The 12,415-nt window shown below is 42.0% G+C and overlaps 1 protein-coding gene across 1 annotated transcript in view; it reads right to left on the bottom strand.

The window, feature by feature from the left end:
• The window catches only part of gpbp1l1 (GC-rich promoter binding protein 1-like 1), an 82,247-nt gene extending 74,390 nt beyond the window's left edge, over nt 1-7,857 (bottom strand). The window contains exon 1 of the mRNA XM_048602103.1: nt 6,882-7,857. The gene's annotated coding sequence lies outside the window, so the exon portion shown is untranslated. The remainder of the gene's footprint in view (nt 1-6,881) is intronic.
• Between the last annotated feature and the right edge of the window lie 4,558 nt (nt 7,858-12,415).

Raw genomic sequence — 12,415 nt, 5'->3', positions numbered from 1 at the left:
GGCCTGCTGTGTTCATCCAGCTCTACACCTTGTTATCTCAGATTCTCCAGCATCTGCAGTTCCTACTATCTCTGAAACAATTTATACCAGGTAGTTCAACACCATTTTCGCTGAATGGTAACACCAAGCATGTGCTAGTGAGGGTTTTAGCAACAGTCATCATAGAATCCCTACAGTGTGGAAGCAGGCATTTGGCCCATCACGTCCACGTGTTAAATATCAAGGAGCTAATGGTTTGACTCATTGTCCTTGGTCATTGCCTGTCATTTACTTTCCCTCTAAACTGCTGCCCAAATGGGGAGACAATATTCCAAGAAGTATTGCCCTGAACCTCTGCCATATATCCTTTTGCAGGAAGAAATACAACAAGGTTCCTAAATAAGAAATGACAAGTAATGTGATAGCATTGCTCTTAAGTAAAATGGTCTGCCTCTTTCCACCTTCCCTTCTCTCCCAAACTCATGGGCCAACGTTAGCAATTGGCTGAGCCTACCTACATTCCACTTAAAGCAGCACTGCCCAGAGGGGTACTGTGTCCTGATGGTTTTGAGCACATCCCCTCTTTGTAAACAATATGCCTGCCTGAGGAATTGCAGGGCTGCAGAGGCTGTGAATGTCTCAGAAGCAGCTGCTCACTTGTCTGTCACACTCAAGCCAAACTAAGAGGTGGAAGGATGTTCTGCAATCAGAGAAGTGGAGTGAATTTAAATTCTCACACCATATCACAATGCTATTCAATGAAGGAGGACACACGTAGGCTCAGCCAGTTGCAAAAGTTGGCCCATGAGTTTGAGAGAGAAGGGAAGGTGGAAAGAGGCAGACTATTTTACTTAAGAGCTATGTGATCACATTACTTGTCATTTCTTATTTAGGAACCTTTTTGTGTTTCTTCCTGCAAAAGGATATGTTTGGAACCCGAGCTGTTTTATTTCCTCATCCCCATTCTTGTATCTTGAAGTTGGTGCACATTTTAAATGTAATTCTACTGAAGGATGGAAATAGTTTGAGCGAACCTTGCCTGTCACATCAGCCTATGCCTGAATATTGTCTAGATGATGTCCCATATATGCATAGAGTATTTCACTATCTGAAGAAGTACAAATAGTACCAGACACTATGCAATCAAAAGCACTATATTCTAACTTATGAATCCATGATGGAAGAAAGCACACTGACAAGTAGTTGAATATTGCTGCATCACAGAGAGTGTCCTGCAGTGACGGTGTAGCATCGAGGTGATTGAGTGTGGTTATCGGAGGACATTTTACTTAATGCTAGGTAGGTTTCCAACTAGCGCAAAGTTTTCCTGCTGAATTAAATTTTCTAGGGTCCCTAATGTCACGCTTAATCAAATGTTATCATGTTGTCAAGGCTCAATTCTAGAAGACTATATCTGCACCATCAACCCCTTTCCAAAGAGACAATTACATTTGCTCATCTCAATACTACTGAGACAATCAGCTGATTAGTTTCCTTGAATACTGCTTTGTACCTATCATCATCCCTGGCTTAAACATTAAAACCTTGATCTCTGCTTTTCTTGATTACAACTGAGGTACATTATTCGTCCCTTCAACAGGATAGACACAAACATCTTTTGTCGTATACAGGTCGAAAACGGTTATGACTGGGCAGCACGGTGACTCAGTGGTTAGCAGTGCTGCTTGACAGTGCCTGGGACTCAGGTTTGATTCCAGCCTTGGGCGACTGTCCGTGTGGAGTTTGCATATTCTCCCCATGACTGCGTGGGTTTCCTCCAGGTGCTCCGGTTTCCTCCCACAGTCTGAAGATGTGCAGGTTCGGTGGATTGTCTAAGCTCAGTTGGCTATTGTGTCTAGGGATGTGCAAGCTCGGTGGGTTAGCCATGGGGAATGCACAGTTACAGGGATAGCGGGTGGGATGCTCTTCAAACAGTCACCGTGGACTCGATGGGATGAATGGCCTGCTTCCACACTGTAGTGATTCTATGACTGAGGAGTGGTATTGGTTCCACCTATTGACGGGGTCATATGGAGTTGTGGACAGAACAGCTTAGCACCTTGAAGTAGTTAAAAAAAAACACCCAGGTCTTCCACTAGTCTCTATAACATTGTTTATTGTATCAATGTAATCTGTAAATGCCAACATGGAATAAGCCACTTCCTGTTCAATACAAGAGCCTCATCTAGTCGGGCCAGACTGTGCGGTCTCTTCCACACTGGACAATGCAGGCCCTGTAGATCCCTACACTTGAAGTTAAGATTTGGTTTTGACTCAAGCATATCAATGTCCATCAGCTCTTTAAGTTGTGTGGTTTTAAACTACAGCACCAACACCTTACTTGGTTCCACTCCAACCTACCCAATGCAGTACAATACCAACAATGACTTTTGCTTCCAACAATCCTCAATCACCACCTCATACATAGCTCAATATTTTGCTCTGGGCCACAATCTATTCTTCATGTATATTATCCATGAGATTGTGCCAGTATACAACCACATGCTGGCAATCCACTCGTTTCAATTCTGTCATACAAATGTGGACACTGAGAATTTGAAGCAAAAACAGAAAACACTGGCAATACTCAGTGGATCAGGCAGAAAGAGAAGCAGAGTTAACATTTCAGGACAGAACTGATGAAAGGTCATTGAGCTAAAACATTAACTCAATCTCTCCCTCCATAGATGGTGGCTGAGCTGCTAAGTATTGCCAGCACTTTTAGCTTTTTTCACTAATTCTCTGACACTGCCTTTAATTCCATGACATCCATGCTTGTCTGTTGTTAAAGTTACGGATGAGAAAGTTAATCCTTGAACAACATGAGCAAGACCAACACCATACTGTCTGACTTCTATTAAGAACTCCTTGTTACATGATGAGTCCAAAATTTTGTTAGAATACGACTGAATTTTATTTCATTTATTGTTGTCACATATACCACAATAGTGAAAAGTGTTGTCTTGCATGCTATACAGGCAGATCATATCATACAAAGTGCAACAAGGTACAAGGTAGCAGAACAGAGTGCAGACTACAGTGTTACAGAAGAGAGAAAAGCGAGGGCGAGAGGGCAGGCGAGAGCGAGAGCAGCGAGAAGAGAGAGATCAGAATTAACATTCAAGAGATCCTTTCAAAAGTCTGATAGCAGTGGGGAAGAGGCTGTTCTTAAATCTGTTCGTATGTGTATTCAAACTTTTCTATCTTCTGCCCAATGGAAGAAGATGGGAGAGAGTAGACTATAACCAGGTGGGAGAGATCTTTGGTTAGAGATAACAAAAGCTGCAGATAGTAGAATCCAATGTAGACAATCCAATATATCATCCTCAAAACACTTCCACCAACTCCAATTAGACCCCATCACCCAGAATATCCTCCACTCTGCACCCCTCTCTGCCTTCCACAGGGACCCTTCCCTTCACCACTCTTGAGCTCATGCCACAGTACCACCCCTCCCCCTCCCCCATGCCTCCCAACCACTCCAACACCCCTGGTACCTTCCCCTGTAACTGTAAAATATGCAACACCTACCTACCCACACACCACCTCCCTCACCTCCGCCCAGGGCCCTAAACAGTCCTTGCAGGTGAGACAGAATTTCACCTGCATCTCCTCCAACTTAGTCCACCAGCATCTGGTGCTCCCATTGTGGTCTTCTCTACATCGGCGAGACCAAACACAGGCTAGATGACTGTTTTGCTGAGCATCTTCACCTGGTCCGAAACGGCCAGCCTAACCTCCCGGTCACTGCCCATTTCAACTCCAACTCCTCCCCACCCCACACTCCCCTCTCCAACATATCCATCCTCAGTCTCTTCCAGTGCCACAGTGGATCAGATTGCAAATTTGAGGAACAACACCTTATCTCCCGCACTGGCACCCAAAACCCCAAGGACTTAACAGTGACTTTGCTAATTTCAAATATCCTTCCCACCCATCAGCTGACTCCCTTTCCAGCCCGGCCTCCTCCCTTCCATTCCACCTGCCAACCCTCCCTTCCAGCTATCAACCAGATTTATCCTCCCCAGCAACCAATCAGGTTGTACCTACTACTTGTGTCCACCCATCACCACCATTCCGCCACCTCTCTATCTGCAGCTCCCCCTAGCCCCACATCCAGGCCTGAAGAAGGGTATTACCCAAAATGTTGACTTTTCCTTTCCTCCAGATGCTGCCTGGCTTGCTGTGTTCTTCTAGCCTCCTGTTTGCCTACCTGGCAGAGATCTTTGATTATTCTGGTTGCTTTCCTCAAGCAGCAGGAAATATAAATGGAGTCAATGGATGGAAGGCTGGTTTGCCATCGAGTATGTACCCGTTAATGCTAAGTGACAGTTAACCGTCAGGCTGTGTTTGGAAGGTATATCCAGCAGATTGATGCTAATCCATAAAAAAATGACCACAAGAAATGAACCAACAAATACCTGTCACCTATTTTACCTAGTTGAAACTGGAGCAGTGTGTGTACATGTACTTAAGTGTCTGCAAAGAACAGGACTTCTTTATTAATTTATATAGTTTCTATTACATACAAAGGGGCCACACTGACAGCCTGATTTGACCACCATAAATTATTTAATTCTACCTAATCCTTTGCACTCAAGATTATCCAGCAAATATTATCCAATTGTCAAATCATAAGCACACACTAGACATTTGGAAACAGTGCTTGGTTGTTGCAAACAGCTGAAGGGTCACACTGTTTTATGCAACCCTTTGGCAAGTACAGACTACAAAGCTTTGACAGAGATTGACATTAAGGATGTATAAACAATCTGTACTGCATACATGGTACTAATTTCAGCCCCAAAATCCATCAATGTTCTGACAATCTTCTGGTAGAAATTTTTCAAAGATTTAATCACCAATTTTCATTGAACAGCAGATCCCCAATTTACCCAAGTAAGTTATTTTCAACAAAATGATGTACTCTTCCAGAACCACACAACAGCTTGTTCATAACAATGTGGACAATAGTGTGGATCTATCAGTATTATCTTTGTCTGAAACTTAAGTGGTAATCCTGCGCACTACATGGCTGAGTCTGGTGAGACTGTAGTGTCGATATCATTAAGAATGAGTAGAGATTGCTCTTTAAAGTGACAGAAACAGCTGCAACAAACTTTCATCTGTCTAGTGCCAGCTCCTCAATCCAGTCTTAACTTTCTTCAGTTTGGCTGGATGATCTGAGTTTGGATCGTCATGTCTTTTATCTAGTTTCAGCTACTTGCAATCTTTCTTTCAGATAGGGTTTGACTCAAAAAAATACAAGCTTTGAAACAGCAGTCAGTGCATCCAACAGGATACTACACATCTATTCAGACAACCATTGCACATGCTTTATCACTGATTCACCAAACCACGGGTTCCAGCACACTACACCCAGGAACTGCAACCCCAAATCCTCTGCTTTGTGACACGTCTACGTTAAATGTAGATTATACAACAGCAGTTCTTACAGGTATATGCATTATATGCAAATATTATTCGCATTCTAAAAGCATTTATGAGAAAATTCAAAAGGCTGTTTGCTTCCTTATAATCTCATTACATCCCAGTTGCAGTTAAAAGATGCTGCTGCTTCTGCATGTTGGAAAATGCCAACAGCAGCGTTTGCTCCCACACCTGGGCAATATCAGGTAGGGCAAATAAAAAGAGCAGTTATGATGCAGAAATGTGTTTCTGCATACCCCACTGTGAAGCAAACCTTTTCATACTTGTCCAAGTAACTTCGAAGACAGAGAAAATCAAGGTGAATTTACAGTGTAGAGATGATATCGTTAACAATGAATTAGAGAAGAATGACTGCTCTTTAAACCTACAGAACAGGTTACAAAGCATCTAAATTGGTCTGACAATTAAGAGATGTTTTGGAAGAAGTATATTTTGTTATCTATAAATAAGCGAGGTGCTTGCACTCTCCCGACCCAAAAAAAAGTGAAATAAAAAATTATTCCTCCTGGAATGAAATAAAAAAAACCCGCATCATTTGAATCAACAAGTTTAAAAACATCCATTGGCAAGGGGAAGATCTAACATTCCCAGAATCAAACTGAAAGTGTTTTGACAGAGCAACAACTCTTCTGCCAACTCCCATATAAACTGTTGCTAAAAATCAAGAGCTACATGATAAAATAATTCAATTTAGTTGAACTTTCTTTTTTTAAAAAAAACTCAATCCAAGGAGATACAAACCAGCACTACTGTGTTGCCAGTGAATTATGACAACTCTAAAGCATTACAGTTGAAACGATTCAGGAATCGTTGCACATGAAGGGAGTGTAGTTTTGGTGCGAAGTAATATTGCACAGGACCAGAAATGGCAGCTGTGGGTGGCCATACAAACAAACGAGAAGCGACAGCCTCGTGTCAAGCGTGTTATTCATCTTATTTCACACTGCTGTGGGGAATAAAAAAGGAATGAGAAGGGGAGTTTCCTAACTTTCCAGAAACGACACATTAACTATATACACCTAACAAACAAGCCGTGAGCACATCCAACGTCAAAAGAAAACAATTGTTCAAAAGTCCACGTCTGCCACGCAGAGTTGAAACTTTTCGTATTGCTTCAACTAAAATCATAAAAACAGTGCACGGTGTGGTGCATAAGTACATAAGCAGTGAGTTAACAAATGCAAAATGCAAGATAAGGCCAAAGACAAATGTCACGACAGACAAAAAAACTTGACCAAACATTCTAAACCTTTCCCATTTGAGAAAGAAGTTAGAGAACAAAAATACGTGGCGAATATTTTCCATTTGGTCCTGAACACCAACAATAATAAGTGATGAAAGGGGGATGCAAAGAGGCTGGTGAAACCACGATAATGATAATAACAACAAACACTGGGGCCAAGATGGCGACAAAGCAGGCTGCAGGGCAATAACATTGGCTGCCTACCCACCTCCACAGTGAGAAATACTCAGCGTCAGTCCCCTTCGATTCGAGTGCTTTCTTCGTCTTCTCTCCCTCTCTCTCCAGGCCTGCGCATCAACCCAATGTATTTCCGAGGGATCGATGTTTATTTTTTAAAAAATATATACTTCTCTTATCAGCCAGTCCAATGCTGCTGCGCCGCAGCTTTTTTTTTCTTCCTCTCTGGATGCTCGCGCTCGACACTCCTGCCGCTAGCTCGTGCTCATGCGCGCGGGGATTCCACCAAAACACGGAAGGTGTCCGCGAGCGTGTGTCACGTGCTGCTCCGACTCCGACGTCACAATCAGGGGCCCATTGTTTTGTTTTCCCACTCTCAGTTTCGCTGCTGTAGCAGCTTGGAAACAACACCAAACACGGAAGGAGAACACTGAGCGATGCACTCAGGGACAGCCAAATCCCAGTGCTTTGTACTCAACGATTTACCCACTTTCCCCTAACCGACCGCTCTATCCCCAGATTGTTGTTAGGAAGAGGCTGGCTGCAGCTCTGATGAGGGGATGATCAAGCTGAAACGTTAACTCGCGCTCCTGTCCACCATGCTTCCTAATCTGTTGAGCAGTTTATGTTTGTATTTAAGCAAGGGACAATGTAGTGGGGATTGAGTGGGCGTGGGCTGCACGGTGTCTTGAGGCATCAAGAGGTATTTTTTGCTCACGTTTTACACTAGTCGATGACCGATGTTTTCTCACAGTTTATCATCGAGAAGCCACTGACCTTATCAAAAGTTTTGCTCCATTCTTACAATGCATCTTGCTAATGAAAGGCCACGACCTGATGTTTGTTAATTTTTCTGTCTGCACAGATGCCACCTGACTTGGGTATTTCAAATACTTTGCTTTTCGGGGATAACATTTTTTTGTACTAGATTGTTTAAAACCTGGTAGTCAGTATTTCTCAGACTCTTTCCCTTTTGTCATGCCATTTCGAAGCTTGAAAATTGTTATGGCCCCGAATGAGAATTGTGAGCGCAAGCATACAGCTGTAATACTGTACAGCTGGTCACAACTCTGCGGCGGCCATTGCTACGTCAGAGTTTGCGACTCCAAACTTACAAATTGCAACTCCACGTCGGGCTCCGACCGCTGTTCTAATCCACCCACCACCAGAATAATTCTATATTTGCATTGCTACATACGTGATACCCGCATCATTTTCATTAGAGCTTATATTTCTGTTTCACTAACCTCTGATTTCTCATGGATTGAATGTTAAGCACCTGACATCTATTACATATTTGTGAACTCGACGTTTTATAATGGATAGAAATTAGGAAGACTAGTCCATTCGGCCCACTGATCCTGCTGCGTCATTCAATATGATTGTGGCTGATCGTTGAACTCAATAGTTGTAAGAACAAGGAACTGCAGAATCTGGTCATTGAGACAACATAGTAAGTGCTGGAGAAAGATAGCCAGTCTGCCAGCATCTGGAGAGAGAAAAACAGAGTTCACGTTTCGAGCCAAAGGTCACAGGAGTGTAAAAAGTTAACATTTCGAGACGCTGCCAGACCTGTTTTTGTTTTTCATCCAACTCAGCAACCTGTTCCTGCTTTCTCCCCATACCCTTTGTCCCATTTAACTCTAAGAACTACATCTGACTCTTGCTTGAAAATGTTGAAGGTTTTGGCCTCAACTGCTTTTTGTGAGAGAACTCCACAGGCTTACCACTCTCTGGGTGAAGCCATTTCTAATTTCAGTCATAAATGACCTACCCCATATCCTTAAACTGTGATCCTTGGTTCTGGACTTCCTGGTGTTCAGGAACATCCTTCTTTGACCCCAAATATGGAATTTTTTTTAAAAAATCTGCAAATCCCTCTCAACATCCAAGATCATCCTTCAATCTAATATTCCTTCCTGTTTCTCCAATACTCTGTTTCTGCTGTTGTCTTATTGCTTCTCACTCTATTGTACTTTGAATGAGCTAAAGTTCTGTACGGGTGTTACTCCACAACTCCACTATTTTCCATCTTGTTTTGTTGACTTTTTTTGCCAGTAATACAATGGGAAATCAGTGGATCTCTGTAGAGTTTTAAAAGCATGTTTTGGTTGTTTTTCACTGACTTGGACCAAAGTTTGACATATTAGTGTGGATAGAAGATCATCTGGGTGACAGAAAACGGAGTATGCATAGTACATCCTTGATTGCCAGGTTGTGATGAGTTGAATCATACAGGAGTGTGTGTTGAGGTTACAACTTTTCACAATTTACACCGGTGATGAATATGAGAAGAGTGAAGGCATGGCAGCTAACTTCCCAGATTGTACCAAATGTAGGAAAATACATAAGAAGACATAAGGAATTTCCAGAATGATTCAGATAGGTCTGAGTGAGTAAGCAAAAATATGGCAGTTGTTGTACAATGTGGGGAAATAAAAACTGTTCATTTTGTCAGGAAGAATGAAAAATCAGAGTATTATTTAAATTTAGAAAACTGCAGAATTCTTAAGTGGTGCAGGATTTAGGTGTTCTAATGCAGGTGACAAAAAGTTAGTGAGCAGGTACAGCACATAATCAAGATGGCCATCTTGATGCGATCCGTAATTATGAGAGAAGTTGAACATCAATGTATTTATACCACAGTTATGCAGAACATTGATGACATCACATCTTGAATAGTATGTGCAGTTTTGGACTTCTTACTAGAGGAAGGAAGTTGACTTGAGTGATACCTGAAATCAGTGTGTTCTCTAATGGACAGGTTGTTCTTGTTTCTACAAGCATTTAGAAGAGAAGAGTTTAGAAGATGATTTGACTGAAACGTGTAAGATCTTAAGTGGTCTTGACAAGGGATGAGTGCAGGGATGCTTCCTCTTGCATGGGAGTCCAGAACTAAGGAGTACTATTTCAAAATTAGGTTGAGATGAGAAGTTATTTTGGGGGTAGGCAGGTGTTGTGTGACTTGGAACTCTGGTGGTAGAAGCAGGGTCATTGAATGTTTTTAAGGCAGGAATAGCAGATTGTTGTCTGGAAAGATGATGAGAATCATAAAATCCCCACATTGTGGAAGCAGGCCATTTGACATTGAGTCCACACCGACTCTCCAAGGAGCATCCCACCTAGATCCACCCCCACCCTATCCGTGTAACCCTGCATTTCTCATGGCTAATCCACCTAGCTTGCATGTCTCTGAACACTATGGGCAATTTAGCGTCACCAATCCATCTAACCTGCACATCTTTGGATTGCAGAAGGAAACCAGAGCACCCAGAGGAAATGCACACAGACACAGAGAACTGCAAACTCCACAGTTGCCCGAGGCTGGAATCAAACCTAGGTCACTGGCGTATAAGGCAGCATGGAGCCACCGTGCAGTTGTGGAACTTAAAACACAAATATATCATCCATGATTAACCTAAATGGTGGAGCAGGCTCCTTTTTCTTGTCATGCTCAAGCTGCCTGGAAGCACTTTGTGGAAAAAATGGATATAGAGGTATTTCTCCTGTAACACGATAAGTTGCATTCTTGTGCGACGTCGCACTATAGCAAATCGCCATAGAAAATCACGTTGTAGGGAAATCACTATAGAAAATCACTTCACCTGAAAGTTTACATTATCCAAACAGCGTCCTTGATTCATCAATCATGTTACAGTCAATTCGTGTTAACTGAACACACATTAGAGCAGAAATACCTGTGGTATGCCAGGTTGTGCAAGCAAATGAGGAAGTTTTGGTATCAAAAAATAAAGTAACACACATTCCTTCTTGTACACATTACTTCAATATTGAGACTATGGCCCAGCTCTACTAGTCTCCAGATAGACAGGAACTGGATGTATCCTGAAGGATGCATGTTGGGACTGCTTGAACGTTTCAATGAAATACCCAAGAATTGTCTGGGAAGTTGTAACTTCCAATGGGCAATTACCCAGCATCTGGAATTCTCTGAAGTCCTCAAAGCAGAGTAACAATAGTAACAACATAGAGGGTTTTCACTGACTTCCTTAATAGTTAACTAAGAGAAGGTTAGTGGAATTAAAATGTGCTCTAACTCCTCAGTAACTGGACTACTGACCCAGTTACTCAGACCTGGCCACCCCTATCAAACAAAACTGAGCTGCAGCATCTCCAAACTTCCACATTTTTCAAAACTATCTTTCGTTTTAGCAAGCAATGTACTTTTAAATCATTATACAGTTTTCTTTCTCAATTTGTTATTGAAACATAATTCAACATTTAACTGATATTTAATAACATTCAAAATCTCTGCAGATTTGTACATGCAACAAGTTAAATACTCACCATAATCACGTAACCACTCAATAAAAGCTGTTGTTCTGTATCAGCTGATAGTGTTGAATTATGTCGACGTTTAGCTTTTGAAGTTTCATTGATTTTATCATGATTTATTGTTTTGTCAAAGATGTTTCATATTATACAAAACAGAAAATAAATTTACATACACCAATTCTTGCATGCTTCAAAACTAAAATAGTTGAAAATTATCCTGCATTTAATTACAAGGGCACAATTATTGTTTTATTCACTGGTGCCACTGGTTGGCCAGCATTTATTGCCCTTCCTGAGTTGCCTTTGAGAAGGTGGTGGTGAACTGCAGTCAATGTAGGTTGCCCCACAATGTCCTTAGGGAGGGAATTCCAGGATTTTGACCGAGTGGTGATGAAGGACCAGTGATATATTTCCAAGTCAGGGTGATGAGGCTTAGAGGGGAACTTGCAGGTGGTGATATAACGAAAATAATATCTCTAGGTTGTTTTGTGAGGGTTCTGCAACCCTATCAGCTACAGCCTAGTGACTCCCATACTTGTAACAAAATGCTGATTAAATCAATCGTTTGCCAGCTATATTGAACGATATTGATGCACGAACTAGGGAAGTGGCTGGTTCCAACAACCACCTTTCCTGTTTTCTCGCTTCAAGTTCACGTTCTTCAGAGATCGGAGTTAAGTTTGACTCCTGTTGTATGATTTTCAAACTAGTTACATTTAGTTTGCTGGACAGCTGGTTTCCGATGCAGTGATGCCAACAGTGCAGGTTCAACTTCCATACTGGCTGAGGTTACCATGAGGGACTCTCCTTCTCGACCTCACCCCTGGCCTGAAGCGTGGTGACCCTCTGGTTAAGATCACTACCAGTTGTCTCTAATGAAAGGGCAGCCCTACGATCTGGCAGGAAGGACAGTGGTGACTTTAGCTCACAGACAAGACAATGGCAGTCGCTCGTTTATCATTTCCTCAGCTACACGTTTAATTCCAAGACAGTCAGTCTGAAAATAGGTCGTAAGAAAGGGAAAAAAACACGCAAAAAAATCTACAATGTAAATAAAAATGAAGGCCTGGCACAGTAACAGCTAACAAAAGGGGGGCGGGAAAAAGGAATATTCAACGATTTGGATTTTTTTTTAATGTTGAAAGACCTGGTTTGTGTTCCCAGCACTTTCTGTTTGTAACCTGAAAGTGGAATTGTATATTTTTCGGAGATAGTAGGAACTGCAGATGCTTGAGAATCTGAGATAACAAGGTGTAGAGCTGGATGAAC

This window comes from Rhincodon typus, chromosome 10, assembly GCF_021869965.1.
Source record: "Rhincodon typus isolate 14 chromosome 10, sRhiTyp1.1, whole genome shotgun sequence".
Taxonomy (NCBI): Eukaryota; Metazoa; Chordata; class Chondrichthyes; order Orectolobiformes; family Rhincodontidae; genus Rhincodon; species Rhincodon typus.
The sequence above is the reverse complement of the archived record's forward strand: the minus strand, read 5'-3'. Positions and strand labels throughout refer to the sequence as shown.